We start from the raw sequence: 19,063 nt of genomic DNA on the forward strand, positions 1-19,063 counted from the left end.
TAATGTGCCATAAGATTTATTGACTTCATATAAGCATTTAAGTGCTGTTACCTTTATGTAATAGCATTTAGATTAAGAATTAGTGTGTTTCTGGTTGTACAAAGGATACCTGTATCATGTTAGTTGTAATGATACCTGTATCATTAACCATCATGTTGTGATGGTTAATATTGAGTGTCAATTTGATTGGATTGAAGGATACAAAGTATTGTTCCTGAGTGTATCTGTGAGGGTGTTGACAAAGGAGATTAACACTTGAGTCAGTGGACTGGGAGAGGCAGACCCACCCTCAATGTATGTGGGCACCATCTAATTAACTGCCAGAGCCACTAGAATAAAGCAGACTTGCCGAATCTTCTGGCCTTTATCTTTCTCCTGTGCTGGATGCTTCTGTCCTGGAACATCAGACTCCAAGTTTTTCAGCTTTTGGACTCTTAGACTTACACCAGTAGTTTGCCAGGGGTTCTTGGGCCTTTAGCCACAGACTGAAGGTTGCACAGTCTGCTTCCCTACTTTTGAGGTTCTGGAACTCAAACTAATCCACCACTGGCTTTCTTGCTTCTAAACTTGCAGATGGTCTAACCTGGGACTTTACCCGGGATATACCCAGGTTGGGACTTTTCCCAGGATAGACCAGCTGCAAGTTGAGGAGCAAGGAAGTGAGTGAGAAGAATGTCCATAAATTCTCCTTAATAAACTCTCTTTCATGTATACATGTATCCCATTGGTTCTGTCCCTCTAGAAAATCCTGACTAATACAACTGCCTTTCCCTATTTTCTTCTTGGAGTATGTTTCCCATAAGGTGGAAAAGAGCCTCTGATTGTGTACAAACTGCTGTTACATTTGCAGATTCTAGAGGTATAGAACCTATAGAAGTTTCACACTGTCTCACACTTAATCCTTAGCAATTTGTATAAAAATAGCTACATAATTAAAAATAAATCTTAAAAACATATGTAAACTTTGTTAATAGGAATTAAGGACCTAAAGAAAAAGGTATACTATGTTCGTTGATTGGAAAACTTAATATCATTTATTCTAATATAATCTCAGCACTTCTATTCATAGCATTTGATGAGATATTTCTAAAATGTAGTTAGAAGGCAAAATGCCTAAAAGAGTAGAATCATGTTTTAAATTGATGAGCAAGGTTGGTGACGGTACATTATACAATTTCAAAATTATTATAAAGTGATGTTAACCAAGACAATAAGACAGAATAGGCAGACTAGAAATAGGCCCAAACATATATTGTTCTCTGATTTTCAACAAAAGTGCCATTCATTACAATTGGAAATTGACTATCATTTCAAAATATGGTGGAGAAAAAAAATGATATTCATATGGGAAAAAAAAACCTATGTTTACAATATAGGGAAAACTTCAATTGGAGAAGAAACATAGATCTAAATATAAAAACTAAAACTGTTAGACTTGCAGAGGAAAATGTAGTAGAATGTATTAAAAACATTAAAATGGCCCAGTATTTTAAATTAAGACAGAGAAATCACAGACTATTTTTTAAATAGGTAAAATTTTATCAAAATCTGAACTGTGCTCCTCTAAGAAACTTAGAATATCTACCAAGAACTTATAAAAAATTCTACAAATCAGCAAAAAAGAGATCAATAGTCTAATTTGAAAAAAGGTAGACAGTTGAACAGGCATGTCAGCAATTAAGCTGTGCATTTGCAAGTTTGTCTTAGTCCATTTGTATTGCCTTAACAAATTAACTAAGAATGGCTAATTTATAATGAACAGATTTTTTTTTTTCATGCAGTTCTGAAAACTGGGAAGTCCAAGGTCGAGGCACCAGCAAGTTTGTTTTCTGCTGTGGGTTTCTCTCTGCTTCTAAGATGATGCCTAGTTGCCACATCCTCTGGAGGGGCGAAGTGCTGTGGGCTCACATAGTGGAAATTGGAAGCCCATGTGATCTGAATGCTTCAGGAGGCCTGGTGTATAAGGATCTTAATCCCATTTGTAAGAGAGGAGCCCTCATGGCCTAATCACTTCTTAAAGGCCATACCTCATAATACCATCACCTTAGCCACTGAGTTTCCGCATCTGAAATTTGAAGGATATACATTCAGATCATAGCACAGTTGTACATGAGGGACATATAAGTATCCCTACTTATTAGGAACATATAAATTACAGCTGGGAAGAGTTCACTGTGCATGTGCCAAAATGTTTAAAATTTCTAGGGCTGGATAAAATGAGAAGCAATTGGAACTCTCAGACATTAGTTGTAGAATGGTATAACATCTTTAGAAAACTGTTTAGCAGCTGGAAATAATGTTACAAATTTGCATCTCCTAAGTTTCACCCCTTTCACTCCTGAGTACTAAGTACTATTAACATGAGAAATTATTTTTGAAATGCTTTATACAAATATTCACAGCCTTCATATTAATAATGGCTAAAATTCTGAAAAATCATAGATATGTAGAAAAATATTTTATATATTTGTAAAATTAATGTAAGATATTTTATTGTTATACTTTAGAAAAGTACAGATGAATGCATAGTTGTGCTATGAAACTGTTGCAAAAGAGTGAATTTGATAAAAAAAACATGAGCAATAATGATGCAAATATAGCCCTGGGCAAGATTGATGATGTGAAAAAATATTAATTGTAGATTGTGAAAAATGTATCTGACTGGTTAGGCAAAGGTAATACCATTGTGGTTTAGCTGAACCAGAGAGAATTCTGTATTTACTAGAAAAATGCAAAGGATATGAAAAAAAATTTAGAATTGACCAGTTTAGCAAAACTAATTTGATCCAGTTATATCCAAAGCTAGTATAAACAATATGCAGAGAGTGAGAATAAATAAATTTGTCTTGTGTGTTGCAAGAGTACGGAGTTGCCTTACATATGAACAAAACTCTGGAATGTGTCTTGAGATTTTATAAATAATAAGCAATCAGAGGTACTCATTTTAAATGATGCCTACATCTTTTTATTTAATTAAATACCTATCATGCTCATACCTTTTAAAAGTCTATTACATTTTAAAATACGAATCAACTTTCTTTTTCACTGATGTATAAGTGATATGAAACTATTAAAAAACACTTTAAAATCTGAAGCAATTTATATGGTAATTTATGATTTCCTAATATCTAAAGAAAATAATTGTATGAATTCTATTGCAAGTGAGCAATCTCTATTTTACAGCTAATTTAGAAAGAGACTCAATAATGTGTTCAGTCTCTGTGGAAATCGGTTAAATAAGAGATATGGCAGAGTTTTAGGAACACTATAAAGATAATTTGTCACTCATATAAGAATTGACAATGTGCCCTTACCAGAAACCCTGATAGGTCTGAAGCCTGACTTAACTGTCATTTTCCAGGTTTTTTTCTGCGTTCCATTCCTAAGTGTCTCATCTTTGTGATTTATTTTCCCCTAGCCTTCTGTCTTTTTCCTTTTATTCTTCTGCTTGTCTATCTTAATCTTACTTTTTTACCCTGCTGTGTCTCATCTAATATTTCTCATTTTTCTCCATTCATTTTGGAATTGGTGCAATGTTGTCCATATGTAAATGCTAAAATATAAAACAAAAGCAAGCTGTTTATGACTCTGATTAATATGCATAAGCACACATACAGTATTAAAACAAGAACAATAACAACAACAAAACCTACCAGAAAGATAAATATTGCTCTTGGAAGGCAACATCCTTTTCAATCCACTACCCAGGCCCAAAACAATATTATATGATGGTAATGAAAAGATGACTGTCAACAAAGAGAGGAAAAGAGAGAGAACATCTGGCATGGGGTTTTACAGTTTTCTTAATTGAAAATGACTCTGCATTATCCACCACATCCTTAATCAGCAACTACTCTTTTCCCCTTGGCATAAAAAGTACTTCAAAAGTTGATAACTGTGGAAAAAGAAGAAAATAATAAAATTGTTTATAATAAACAGAAATAAGTTACCTGCTCAAATAATTTTAGAAATTTCAAATGCTACAATTTTAAAAAATAATAATTCTGAAGCATAACATTTATTTATTGGTGACTACTCTTCAGAGTGGTAATAAACATGTTTACTTTCTCTTTTTTCCTTCATCCTTTCCCCTCCTCTTTGCTCTGATAACCATCAATATACTTTCTATCTTCATAAGATCCATTTTTTAGCCCCACATGTAAGCAAAAACATGTGGCATTTGTCTTTCTGTGCTTGGCTCATTTCACTTAACACAACAGCCTCCAGTTTCATCTTTGTTGCTGCAAATGACAGCATTTCATTACTTTTTATGCCTGGATAATATTCCATTTTATATACATGCCACATTTTATTTATCCATTCACCTGCTGATGAACACAGGTTGATTCCATCTTTTGGCTATTGTGAATATGCTGTAATAAAAATTAGAGTGCAAATATATCTTTGATATACTTATTTCCTTTCTTTTGAATATATATCCAGTAGTGGAACTGCTGAATCATATAGTAGTTTTTTTTTTTGGTTTTGAGAAACATGCATACTCTTCTCCATAGTGACTGTACTAATTTACATTCCCACCAACAGTATATGTGGTTCCCATTTTTCTACACTTTTGTTAGCGTCTGTTATTGCCTGTATTTTTGACAAAAGCCATTTTAAGTATGGTGAGATAATATTGCATTGTCGTTTTGATTTGCACTTCTTTGAGGATTAGTGAGGTTGAGCATTTCCTCATGTACCTGTTGGTTATTTGTACATCTTTTGAGAAATGTCTGTTCATATCCTTTTTCATTTTATAATTGGAGTTTTTTGTTGTTGTTGTTTGCTATTGAGTTGTTTGAATGCTCTATGTATTCTGGTTATTAATCCCTTGTCAGATGTATTGTTTGCAAATATTTTCTCCCATTCTGTGGGTTGTCTCTTACCTTTATTGACTGCTTTGCAGAAGGCTACTGCTTGACGTAATATGAACTGTCTACTTTTTCTCTGGTTGCCTGTGCTATTGAGATCTTACACAGAAAAATCTTTGCCCAGACTAATGTCCTGCATGGAGTGTGTTTCCAGTGTTTTCTTCAAGTAGTTTCATAGTTTCCTGTCTTAGATATAAGTATTTAATTCATTTTTATTTTATTGTATGGTAAGAGATAGGGTTCTAGTTTTATTCCTCTGCATTTAGTTTTCCAACTTTCTCAGCATCCTTTATTGATGTGACTTTTCTTTCCCTATAATATGGTTTTGGTTCCTTTGTTGAAGATGAGTTGGCTGTAAATGTATGAATTGATATCTGTGTTCATTATTCTATTCAATTGCTCTATGTGTCTGTTTTCATGCCAGTACCATGCTGACTTGGCCACCCCATCTTTGTAGTATATTTTGAGATCAGGTAGTGTGATACCTTTAGCTTAGATCTTTTTGCTCAGGATTGCCTTGACTATTCAGGGGCTTTTGTGGTTCCATATCAATTTTAGGATTTTTCTCTATTTCTGTGAATAATGTCATTGGTATGCTGATAGAGATTATATTGAATCTGTAAATTGCATTGGGTAGTATTGTCATTTTAGCAATATTAGTACTTCTAATCCATCGACATGGAATAACATAATTTTATTGAGTTCTTTTCAAATTTTTTCATCACTGTCATGTAGTTTTTCTTTGTATAGATTGTGTACCTATTTGAGTAAATTGATAGCTATGTGTTTTATATTCATATATATTATAAATGGGATTACTTTCTTAATTTATTTTTAGATTGTTTGCTACTGGTGTATATAAATGCTACAAATTTTTGTATCTTGATTTTGTATCTTGCAACTTTGTTGATTTGTTTATTAGTTCTAACAGTTTTTTGGTGAAGTCGTTTGGTTTTTCTAAGTATAAAATCATGTAGTTTGCTAATGAGACTAATTCGACTTCTTCATTTACAGGTAGGATGCTCTTTATTTCCTTCTCTTGCCTAATTGCTCTGGCCAAGAATTCAAGTACTATGTTGAATACAAGTAGTAAAAGTGGGCCTCCTTGCCTTGTTTCTGATCTTAGAGGAAAGGCCTTCACATTTTTCCCCATTCAGTATACTGTTACATCTGGATTGGTCATATGTAGCTTTTATTATTTTGAGGTATGTTAATTGTATGCCCATACTGATTGAGGTTTTTATCATAAGGTGATGTTGAATTTTATTAAATGCCTTTTATGTGTCTATTGAGATGGTCATATGTTTTTTGTTCTTTTTTCTATTAATATGATACATCACATTTATTGATTGGTGTATGTTGAACTGTTTGCATCCTTGAGATGAACCCCACTTGATCATGATGAATCACTTTTGTGTGTGTATTGCTGAATTTGGTTTGCTGCTATTTTGTTAATTTTTGGATCTGAGTTCATCAGTGATATTGGTCTGAAGTTTTCCTTTCCTGTTGTTACCTTGTCTGGTTTTGATATCAAGGTAATACTGGCCTCATAGAATGAGTCCGGAAGTATTCCCTTATTCCCTTCTTTTCAATGTTTTTGAAGAAATTAAGTAGAAATTGTATTAGTTCATTAAATGTTAGATAGAATGTAGCAGTGAAGCCATGATGTCATGGGCTGTTATTTGCTGGGAGATATTTTACTATGGCTTCAGTTTCCTGAATCATTGTTGGTTTATTGAGGTCTTCTATTTCTTCATTGTTCAGTATTGGGAGGTTTCATGTGTCTGGAAAGGTATCCATTTCTTTTAGATTTTTTAATATATTGGCATATAGTTGTTCATAATAGTCTCTGATAATTCTTTATATTTCTCCTGTTTCAATTGTTATTCACTCATTTCTGATTTTATTTATTTGGGTCTTCTCTGGTTTTTTCCTAGTCAGTCTAGCTATAAGCTTGTTAATGTTGTTTTTTTTTTAAAAAAAAAAAAACTTGTTTTGTTGATTTTCTGTGTGTGGGGGGGGTTTTTTTTTTTTTTTAATTCTCAGTTTTATTTATTTCTGCTTTGATTTTTATTTTCTTCAACTGATTTTGGGATTCATCTTTCCTTGCATTTCTAGTCCCTTGAGGTACCAATTAGGATTTTATCTGAAGCTTTTTCATTTTTTTTTTTTTGCTTTAGTTGATTGATATAAACTTCCCATCTAATATTGCTTTTGCTGTATCCTATAAATTGCAGTATGTTGTATTTCCCTTTTCATTTGTTTCAAGACATTTTTACATTTTTTTCTTAATTTCTTCACTGATCTATTGGTCATTTAGGAGCATGTTGCTTAATTTCCTTGTATTTGTGACACTTCCAAGGATCCTCCTGTTATCAATTTCTAGTTTTATTCCACTGTAGTCAGAAAAGATATTTGATGTAATTTCTACCTTTCAAAATTTGTTAGAACTTGTTTGTTTGGCCTAAGATTTAGTCTATTCTTGAGAATATTCCATATGCCCAGGAAAAGAATGTGTATTATACAGCAGTTATGTGAAATGCTCTTTGAACACTAATTGAGCCTATTAGTTTTAGTGTGCAGTTTAACACTCATGTTTCTTTGTTGGTTTTCTCTAGATGAGTTGGTTTTCAGTTCCATTGAATACTTTTTCTCACCTGTTTACTTTCAATCTATGTGTTTCTTTATAGTTCTAGTGAGTTTCTTGCTTTTTATCTGTTAAACTACTCTAGGCCTTTTAGTTAGAGAATAGTGTTCATTTACATTGTGTTTTTATTGATAAATAAGAACTTCTACTGCCACATTATTGCTTTCTTTCTGGTTGTTTTATAATTCCTCTCTTCTTTTCTTCCCTTACTACCATCTTCCTTTGTGGTTAAGTGATTTTCTCTACCAGTATATTTTAATTTGCTGCTTGTTATTTTTACTGAATCTGCTATATGGTTTTGCATTGTGGTTACTGTAAGGCTTACAAAAAACTTTTTATAGATCTAATGGCATTTTAAAGAGATGACAACTTATCTTAGATCATGAAAAAATAGAAGCAAAATATAAACTAAAAATAATTTTTTACACTTTAAATCTATGACTGTATATTTTCAAATAGCTTCTCTTTGAGCTAAGTCATCTCTCTATTTGATCCATTCAGCTACTAAAAACCTCTAGTGAATTTTTAATTCAACAAATGTATTCATCACTTTTAAAATTTCTGTTTGATTTTGTCTATTATTACAATCTCTTTGTTATATTTCTCTAATTCATTTCTAAATTGCTTTGCTGTGTTATCATGAAGATCACTGAGTTTCTATAAAATTACAGTTTTAAATTATTGGTCTAAGAATTCACATACTGCCATCATGTTGGAATCTGTCACTGCTTTCTCACTTTGTTCATTTGGGGAGATGATGATTCCTGTTAGCTGTTGTTGCACTGAAATATTAAATTTTCATTCTAGCAATCTCTGTCTGGCTCATTTTAGCTTTGATTGAATATACTTTTTAGATTTACTTTACAGCTAGGTTGTTGCTTTTTTTTTTTGGTCTCTAAATGGTGGCTTAAGTCCTGGTTCACATTGGTTCTAGTAGTGGATCAGAGTATTGCTTTCCTTGAATGGGGGACATTCCAGTGGGATATCTTAGCAGTGTGGGAAGGCTGGTTAGGTGTTTATGCACAGGGTACCTGTGGAGTAAACTGCCTAGGGCATGGAACTGCTGAACAGACATTCTAATTTTCTATCTCCATTGGCTAAGTTACAAAGCAGAGTTTCCATGGTTGGGGATGGTAGTCCCACCTCCACCCTTGCTGGTTATTCTCAGAGGTATTTCTCCCTTCAGGCACTCATGATGCTTCCTGTGGGTTAATGCAGGGACACATCTCCTGTGAAAGAACTCAAGATTGTGGAGAAGCTAGTTGTTCACCCCAATCTCACTTTTGCCAGTGTAGACTATGAATTGGAGGAATATTTTCTATGTACTTTATGCCAGGAAGAAAAAGAAGGGGGCATTGCAAATATGAAAACCTGATTCTCTTACCATCTGCTTTAAGTTTTTATTTTTTACTTTTCTCTGGCCCCAGCAACTGTCTCGTGTTCATATTCGAGTTCTGGAACACTGCTGCTGATAATCTCAATGCTGTTGTTTTTGTGTTTCTATACTAAAAAGGAGTAAAACCATCTTGCTTCTATCCCATCATTATAGAACCAGAAGTCCTGACTTCTTCATTTACATTTTCCATTCAAACCTGTCCACAATAATCCTGATGGTCCTGACCACAGCTCTGTGTTTGCCTTTCTTACTAGTGTTTACCATCATCTCCTAACAGATAATATATTTACTTATTATGATGATTATCTCTCTTTTTCCAGGGATCACAGACTGATGTTTACATTAGTGAGTTCTGAGAGTTCATGGCTATGACAAGCATTCGACATTTATTTGTTCAGTACACAATCAGTTTTCTGAGGTGAATTACTAGTCTCTGCCACTCTATAGCTTCTAACCTGGTTTACTCACATTCAGTAATCTTTATGATTCATGCCTAGCCTCCTCCAAAGTACTTCTTCTTCCATAGTGAGGGAGAGCTTTCTAAATCACATTTCTGATCCTGTTATGTGCTTTAATTAAAACACCTGTAGTCTTTTACTGTGTTAGTAAAACAACATTAAACCTTTAAATTTACTTACGTGTTTTGCTATTACTTGGCCATTTTTTTCTTTTCTAGCTTCATTTTCTTATTATAGCCTTTTTTTTTCAAGCCATAGTCAAATTATACTGAACATTTTTTTTCCTAGAAAAAATATTATCTTTATTTTTTTGTTTCTGATACTTCTCATGGGAAGAGTTTTTGTTTGGCTCTTTACTTGATTAATTCTTACTGTATTTCACATTATCTTCTTTTTTTCTCCAAAAGAAAACCTGTCTTGATGCAGTTCAGATTAGCTGCTTAGCTATAGTTTACATCTTTAAAAATTTCTCAGTGAATAAGTTGCTTGTTCAATGAACTTATAATATCAAAGTTTAAAGAGTATATGTACATTTTAAACATGAAAACATATTTTATTTCGTATTTTAAAATGTACATATACTCTCTATAACACATTCATTATCTAGCACAAAGTGTTCACTCCACATGTATTTATTGACTCATTTATATGAAATTGTGTTGGCCAAAGTGTATGAGTGTATGGGTCTTGATAATGATTTCCATTTCTTCTTCTTCTTGATAATGATTTCCATTTCTTCTTCTTCTTTTTGTTTTTAAATAAATCTTTTGTTTCCAATAAACCATTCCATTATGTGGTGATAATGGTGAACCCTGTTCATGAACTACAGCTACAGAAATAAAACCCAGGGAATTTCTATCAGAATTAGCAAGAAATGTGGCTCTAGGATTAAAGACTTAAATAAGAGACTGGAAACTATGAAACTAGTAGAAGAAAACATTAGGGAAATGTTTCAGGATATTGGTCTGGGCAAAGTTTTATTGCGTAAAACCTCCAAAATCTTAAAAGGTGCCTCCCACTTCTGGTTAAGTAGGGAGATGTAAAAGGCAGAATTCAAGGCTAATCCCCAAGATTTACACCCGCTGCTCTACACTCCTTGATAATCACCTCCTATATAAATTTGGATACTTTTCATCTATCTACCAAGGCCTGGGTTTCATATATTTATTTGATATTGTTTCTTATAATAAGTGTTAACTTAATTTTGCATTGTATGTTCTAAAATGCTAAAACACACCATCTGATCCTAAAGTTGGAAAGCATGTGACCTTAATTAACAGTGCATTGGGGATGCCTATGAGATAAGTTCAATAAATTGTATGTTAACTGAGAAATAAGCAAAAAAAAATTGACAGAATTGCAATTTTAGTTTGACAGTCCCTCTATTAAACTGCAATTTATCACTTGCTAATGCTCTGTAGGACAGTGCACAATATCTTCAAAGATAATTTTCTCATAACATTTTAAGCTGCATGATACAATTAATATATAGTATTCAAGCTAACAAAACATTTCTGAGAGATAAACATTGTACTTTAAACTTTACATAACCCACATAATTTAATATTATCTTAAATATTATATAAATCATGATTTTTCTCAGATAATATAAATAAATATTTTGAAATTGAGATTGAAATCCATTCTACTCCATTAGAATAAAATATATTAATTTAATTTCTTAATTTTATTTTTTAGAAAATTTGAATTAGTCAAACAGTAGTTTAAAATAGTATCAATTTTAGCACAGTATATGTTTCTCAAAATCCATTAATATTAACTTTCTGTTCCTTCAGCAAGATATTAGCATGTATAGCAATTTCAGTATGATATCAGAAAGAGGTTTACCTTCTGAAGGATTAAATTTTGTCATAAGAAGCAAAGGGAAGAACTCAATTCCATAGGACAATAATAAGTTAAAATAATATGTATAAAGAGTTTTACAGAGTTTCAATGATACACTGAAAACAAGGGCATTGTCAGCTCTCTCACATCATGCTCTCTGTCTTTGATTTCCCTTCCTTCTTCTTCCCTTCTAGTCTAAATTAGAAGGGCAGGATAAACTGATGCAAAGGGTCCAAACACATGTATTTGGGCCAGTCCTCTATGGAGTTCTACATTATATCAAAATAACAGTAATTTTATGCAAATCTTGAAAACAAAGATATTCTGCATTTCCTAATGCTAAATATTAAGTCCATCATAGTTATGAAAGTAATTCTACAATAAAAATAATTATCACTCCTGATTGATAATGGAAGAAGCATAGATTATTAGGAAATCTGTTACAAAAGTATATGTATATCCTCACTGACATTTATCAAGCCTAGTTAGCCTAGATGTCAGAAGAAAATTGCATTTGTTTTGTATACAAGAGATGGTGATATATAGTAAATTCCTTGAAGTCAACACCTTAGCTACAGTTAACATGTCTTTTGAGTTTAAATAAATGAAACACAGTAAGTAATAGTTTTTTTAAGCATATAGGTAAGCTCAACCAGCACCTGAAAATATCTGGATGGCACATAGTCTTCTGGAATTAACTTTAAGTGTTATGCTACCGATTCTATCAGACTCCCAGTGGGGACTCTGTCTGGGAGTTTCAACCCCATATTTCCCTTCCACACTGCCCTAGCAGATGTTTTTCATGAGAGCCCCACCCCTGCAGCAAACTTCTGCCTGGACATCTAGACATTTCCATACATCTTCTGAAATCTAGGTAGAGGTTCCCAAACCTCACTTCTTGACTTCTGTGCAACCACATGCTTAACACTATGTGGAAGCTGCTAAGGTTTGGGGCTTGCACCCTCTGAAGCCATGGCCCATGCTGTACCTTCGCTCTTGGGGATGCAGAGCACCAAGTCCTTAGGCTGCTCACAGTAGAGGGGCCGTGGGCTTGCCCACAAAACCATTTTTTCCTCCTAGGCCTCTGGGCTTGTGATAGGAGGGGCTGCTACAAGGTCTCTGACATGCCCTAGAGACATTTTCCATACTGTCTTGTCAATTAACATTTGGCTCCTCGTTACTCATACAAATTTCTGCAGCAGGATTGAATTTCTCCTTAGAAAATGTGTTTTTCTTTTCTATCACATCATCAACCTGCAAATTTTTCAAACTGTTATGTTCTGTTTCCCTTTTAAAACTGAATGTTTTTAACAGCACTCAAGTCACCCCATGAATGCTTTGCTACTTTGAAATTTTGTCTGACAGATACTCTAAACCATCTCCCTGAAGTTCAAAGTTCCACAAATGTCTAGAGAAGGGAAAAACGCCACCAGTCTATGGAAATATTCTATACAATGATTGACAAAACTCAACAAATGATACCTTTAAAATTAACTTTTGTTTTATGCGTGGTATTTATAAATAATAATAAAGTAAAATTAACAGGCTAGAATCAATATAGTGGAGCAGTTAACATTAGAAAATTAAATAGATCATCTACATATTTATCATTTGTAATCAATAGATTTATACAAAAGAACATTAATACTTCACTCATACCCAACTGCCTCTTTCCATCACTTAAAAATTATGGGTAGTAATAAATCCCAATCCAAAAAAACTATTCCTTTTAATTCAATAGGCTAATCACTATTAGTCAGAAGCCATTTAGGTGACAGAAGAGAAATGTTTAAAAGTCATTTGCCAAACGATTACTATATAGATCAAACTACCAACCCAAAATTGATGCATGGAGTATAGCTTTAGAAAAATTTTACGAACACTGAAATTACAACTGGCTCACAAGTCTTCTTTCTCTCAATTATACCTCTCCAATGCCCAACACAATATAATGCACATATATTTATATAATAACTGCACAACTGCAACAGATATTGATGGCAGCATTGGCCCATCTGGAGCAGCCACTTCAGGGACACAAGCTGCAATGGGGGAGGCATAGCTGGGGCTGCACACTCCGCAAAGCTGGCATGGGCCGGAAAAAGGTGAGAGTCCCATGCAGTACCAAGTTGGCAGGGCAGGAGCTTCATGCTCCCAGGTGCAGCTGCAGCCACTTAGCCATAGTACTGGACATGGGACTCTCTGCACTCAAGGGTCCACAAAGCCTTCTGCCCCTCCAGTTAAGAAGTGCCTGCTCCCACTCCCTGACCTCTCTCTAGTCCCAGCACTGTCTCCACTGCACAGCAAAGTCGTGGCCAAACCTGGGCACTTTTGTGACCCAGCTGGGTGTGCATGCACTTGGGATGGTACTGACATGCTAGCCCCCTTCTACCTTGGTCTCCTCTGGACTTTGAGTGCCAATAAGCATAGGATAGAGGCTGGGGGGATCTGAGGGTATCTTGGCACAGTCCTGCAGGTGCTCCTTTGGCACAAACAGCCTGGGTACCATGGACAGCTTGTTGATGGTGGCAGGAGGCAGATAGATTCCTAGCTGTGAAGGGGCAGGTCTACTGTGAAGAATCATATTCAAGCCAGTGGCCACTTGAAGCCTGGCAGCTGGGCTGCCAGTTCCTATTAGAGTCTGTGACCAAGAGCAACAACTTAAGGTGTCTTTTCCAGGCCTGCCCATGGCCTCTCATGGACCAATCAGTCAGCACTTCCACCCCCAGAGCCCATAAAAGCTGTAGACTCAGCAAGACTCATACACTCTTGGGGACAACCTGCTGTTGAAAGAAGCTACTCACTTCAGGTCTCCTGATAGTGGTTATGTCAATCAATAATGATCCTCTCCATCTCATTCACCCTCTAGTTATCCACATAACTTCATTCTTCCTGGATGCTGGACAAGAACTTGGGACCCTCAAAATGGCAGGAGTGAAAGGATCTGTAACACATTCCTGGTCAGCTTGCTGAGCTGCAGGTGGTGACACACTCCCCGGCTGTGAAACTGAAAAGTGGTAATCCTTCTTGGGGCCTAGACCTGGGAATCCCCCAGCCAGAGATGCTGTAACACTATAGTCCTCCCACCTTCCACCAGCACCAAGCGACTGCGCCACTCAATGGAAGCAGCAGTGGGGCCTGCCAGTCTAGGAACCATAGGCTGGAGTGGGGAAGCAGAATTGAAACAGCTGTAATACAAACAGGCCAAAACATGCTCCCACACTCACCATGCTGCCAGCAGTGAGAAGGTGAGAAGAGCTGTGGCCCTTTTGGAGGTCCAGACCTTGGGGCTCCCCAATGCTGGGCTATGATATGCTGTAACACCTTCTTTAGGGCTCTGTAGTGTCTGGCATCTCTGAGTTTTTGGGCACCACAGTGTTCCCTGGTGCCCACACTGGAAGCCACTTGCAGTATGCCTGATCCAGCCACAGTCTCTTATGGAGCTGGCACCTATGCTAGCACCTGGAACTGCTCTTCCCATGACAGCTGATGCTCCTGGCTGTGCGCAGTGGTCAGACCCCCATGCTTGCTCGCTCACACACCTCTCACTGCTCCATGCCTGTCTCATCTTTGACAGGTGTGGGATCCAGCCCAGTAGCTCAAGCTGAGTTCAGCCTGTCAGGCTGAGTGGATAGAATCAGCCCAGTGGATGTGAGTAAAACTCCAGCATAGGTGCTACTGGCCAGAGGTTTCTGGCTGGCAAGGTGACACCCTAAGGATCCTGTGACAGTATTATACATATGTATAATCTAAGTGAGGTGATGATGGTGAAGAGAAAAGATAAACAACTCTCTCTTTATCCATGCATCCCTCTGTAGACAAAACAGTTCTCCAGTGGGAACATAAGCCTCTCACTTATTTAGGAGAAAGAAAAGTTGTGTAGTGTATCTAGGAAGAAATGAAAGACAATTGACACATTGAGCAAGGACCTGATTTTCCCTACTTTAAATCAAATCTTAATGCAAAATCACACACGCAGAAACTGTTGATTCCCCCAGAGAAACAGAACACCATGTTAAGAAGAAAAAAGAATTATTAGTGATTTTGCAAGAGAGCACGTGGCACCTAGGGGTGCCTCCTCTTTCAACAGAGCTATTTATGACTCAGGGTACAGGATCAGGTTATTCTGTAACTCGAATTTGGACGTAATTAATAGAATTAGCTCCATTGCTGTGCAAAATAATATGGCAGGAATACTTTTACTGTCGTTCTGAGGCAGCCAATGAGGAAAAAAAAAACACATTCAATTGGCTTGAGTGTTTTAGGGTGCCAATATTTAATCCTTGATATCAGTTAATGCTATCCTCTACTCATTGTCTTTAGCCTATGTGGGAGAATATAAAAAGGATTTTAAGTTCTACATTCAAGTAGGTATAAGTCAAAAAGATGCTAAGAGATGTTCATAATAGATGAGATACAAGTGATAATAATTATTACAGTGAAGGCAGAATTCTCAGCCAGAAACACCCTTAAAAACACACACCGTGAATCTGGAGAAATGATGAGGTGGTTGTGATTTAAAAGGCTTAAGTAATGGAGGCATGACCCTCTGGTGCCATTGAAGGACTGCTCCTATGTACATAGGATCATGTGGATAAGTATACAGTATTTCTCAAGTACTGTGAGCGATTATATAAAACAGAGACATAGTTTTTCGTTAAACGCTATTTAAGTATTGTTTTTAGTGGCAATGAATGATTGAGTCTGCAAAGCGCTTATCTGACACTGTTCTTATGATGAACAAAATCATTGACTGTTAATATTTAATAAAAAAACTTGCTTAGCATAATTCCTGAATGTTAATTTTATCCAAATGATTTAAGAAAGACTTTTTACCAGTATAATATGGTATAAAGAATGTTGAGATGCTTGCTTGTAAACATTTCAGAGGAAAAATAAAAATTAAATGTGGTTGAAACAATTACCTCATTACAGTTTATATTAGAGTAATATATGCTTTATTAGTCTATTGTACATTTTCTAATTATTCTGAAATTTATTTCTACATGTACGTTACAATGTCAATTATAGAATATTACACTGTATTATCAAACCCCAAATAAATTTCAATTCATGGAACAATAATGTATCTATAATATAAGCAAATTTGATTTCATAATAATCCATTGCCATTGATATCATAATATATCCTATTTTTCAAGTTTTTTTGATCAATTTTTGCTTTTTTATAAAATGAAGTATTTATATTCCTAAAAATTATATGATAAAAGTTAAAGGGTTGTTCCCATATGGCTAATTACTTAAATTAATGATTAAATTAAATAATTAAAATATTTTGATTATTTTCTGATGTATATCCAAATACACTTTTTGCTAAATCATTCATGGTGAGAAGTTTTATCACCATGTGGCATTTTGATTGCTTAATGATACATTTATTCACTTATCACTTTCACATGTTTGTAGATCATCCAGTATTTTTAAGTAGGAGTGATGAATCACCCAGATGATGCTTCTTTTGATGCATCAACAATAATTGAGTGTACTATCACTATTGTTTATTCACAATAATCAAACCAGTTATATAAGAAAGCACAGAATATAGGAGAGATGCAGATTTGGAACTATTAAATGAATTCAAGAATGGTTAACAATCAATTAAAGATGACATTTTGTGGTTTTCATTCTAAGAAAGTTTACAGGATGTGACCAAAGAGACAAATAAATTTTAAATGAAAGAAAGACTTTTTCAAGAACCACCAAAGACTCGGTATCCAGAGCATTGTTAGGTAGTTTCAATCGTTTGTATTAAAGGTCAGACACTCACTTGTGCTGTTATTTAAAAAATATAAAATGTGCTTTATAGGGGATAATTAGTTTATAAAGAAATATATACTGTTAGTAGGGGATTTTATGTTAGTAATTAACAAGACACAATAGTTTGAAATATTATACTTTAGGGTTCATAATCAAGTATGTTAATTGAATGAATTAGCCAATAAGTCAGTGCTTCACAGGAAATATATAAATTATTGAATATTATATTTTCTAAAATAAAAGGAGATAAAGAAAAACATTATCTACTCTTTATAGAGTAATTGAATAGATCATTTATTATCATTTACTAGGTTAAAGGAAGCTGCTACAAAATTAGATATTTATGCAGATGAATACGATATGCTTTATCTCTACTTATAATAAAAGTAACATCATAATCAAATAGCAATTAAATCTCTACATTAATATCTCACAGTACTACATAATCTAGGAAGAATATTAGATAAATGATGAACTCCTTGATTTCAGTTCCTCCATTAACAAAATAAAGGGTGATACCACTTCTAGATATAAAGTTTAACAATTTATTATTCTCTTTGTTGAATAAGATAAAGGCTATATTTTCCAAATGAAAAGAAGTCATTTTAAGAGACTTCTTTAATATAACAAAATATTATTTAAAACTGCATACCTGTGTATACCACTTAGTTTGCTACATAATAATGTAAATCACATCTCAAGTTTATAGGCTGCTAGTAGCCTGAGATCTAAAGTGTGTCAACTTAGTAGCCTATAAACATTTATAAAATTCTAATATTCATATTATTTCAAAATTTGATTTGTATTTTATTGGCTGAAAAGTATAATGTAAAAATAAAGTTAATTGAATTTTTTAAAGTCAACTATTTATGGTAAAAAAAATCAAAATGTAATAATAAATTAAGTCAAATCTTACTGCAAAATAGTACTATGTTTTAACTGACAAGAATTGTCAATTAAAAATAAATTGCAAAGTTAAAAAATTCAAAATACAATTTAAATTTATTTAAAAATATATTTTAAAGTAAAACTTTGAGTAAATAAAAGTATAGGTAATTGGTAATCCTGAAAATCCCCTTGAGAAAAGTTACAACAGTATTGAGATTAAACTGTGTCTGCCACTTAAACCTTCCATGCCATAAGTATTTTTCATAGTTTAGATGCTGCATCTTAGGAAAATAAATTAGGCACTAGACGTTTATCATTTATTTTCATGCAGAACATGGCTTAGAAATATCCAACATTTTCATCCAGGCATGGTGGCTTATGCTTGTAAGCCCAGCACTTTAGGAGGCTGAGGCGGGCAGATCACTTGAGGTCAGAAGTTCGAGACCAGCCTGACCAACATAGTGAAACCCTGTCTCTACTAATCTTTCAAAAATAATTAGCATGGCTTCGTGGTGTGTGCCTGTGTCTCAACTACTCAGGAGGCTGAGGCAGGATAATTACTTGAGCCTGGGAGGTGGAAGTTGCAGTAAGCTGAGAATGAGATCCTGCCATTGCACTCCAGTCTGGGCACAGAGTGAGACTCCATCTCAAAATCTAAAAAAAAATTTAAAAAGAATAAATATCCCAAATTTTCAATGTCATTCTCACTTGCATATATCAGTGATGTACTTTGGTGTTTGCCCCATTTAATATTTGTCTGCTGTTAAACTTGCAAAAAATATTTGCCTCAATGAAGGCTATACATTTTGCCTTTGAGAACATTTTCTCTTCTTTCAACTTTAAGGAACATACAGTTAAGTATATCAGTCATTAATTTTTAAAAGGTGCAAAGAGAAAGAAGAAATGAATTTGGTAGTTTTCCTTATCAAAATGAACTGTTTCATCTTACATACTTTGTAATATTTTGAAGAATGCTCAGAAGTTCATTTGATTATGCTTAATAAAGAAGTGAGAATGTAATTCAACGGTGTTCCAAACTAGGAAGATGAGAATGATGAAACATATGTAATTCCCCTCAGAATATACTGAGTTGAGAATTAAAGTTTGCTAAGTGTTAGTGAAACACTTTAGAATAAATCCACAATAATGAGTAAATCAACACAGATTCAATGGGCAAGTG

This window comes from Aotus nancymaae, unplaced genomic scaffold, assembly GCF_030222135.1.
Source record: "Aotus nancymaae isolate 86718 unplaced genomic scaffold, 86718_ANA_hifiasm-v0.15.2.pri h1tg000020l, whole genome shotgun sequence".
Lineage (NCBI taxonomy): Eukaryota > Metazoa > Chordata > Mammalia > Primates > Aotidae > Aotus > Aotus nancymaae.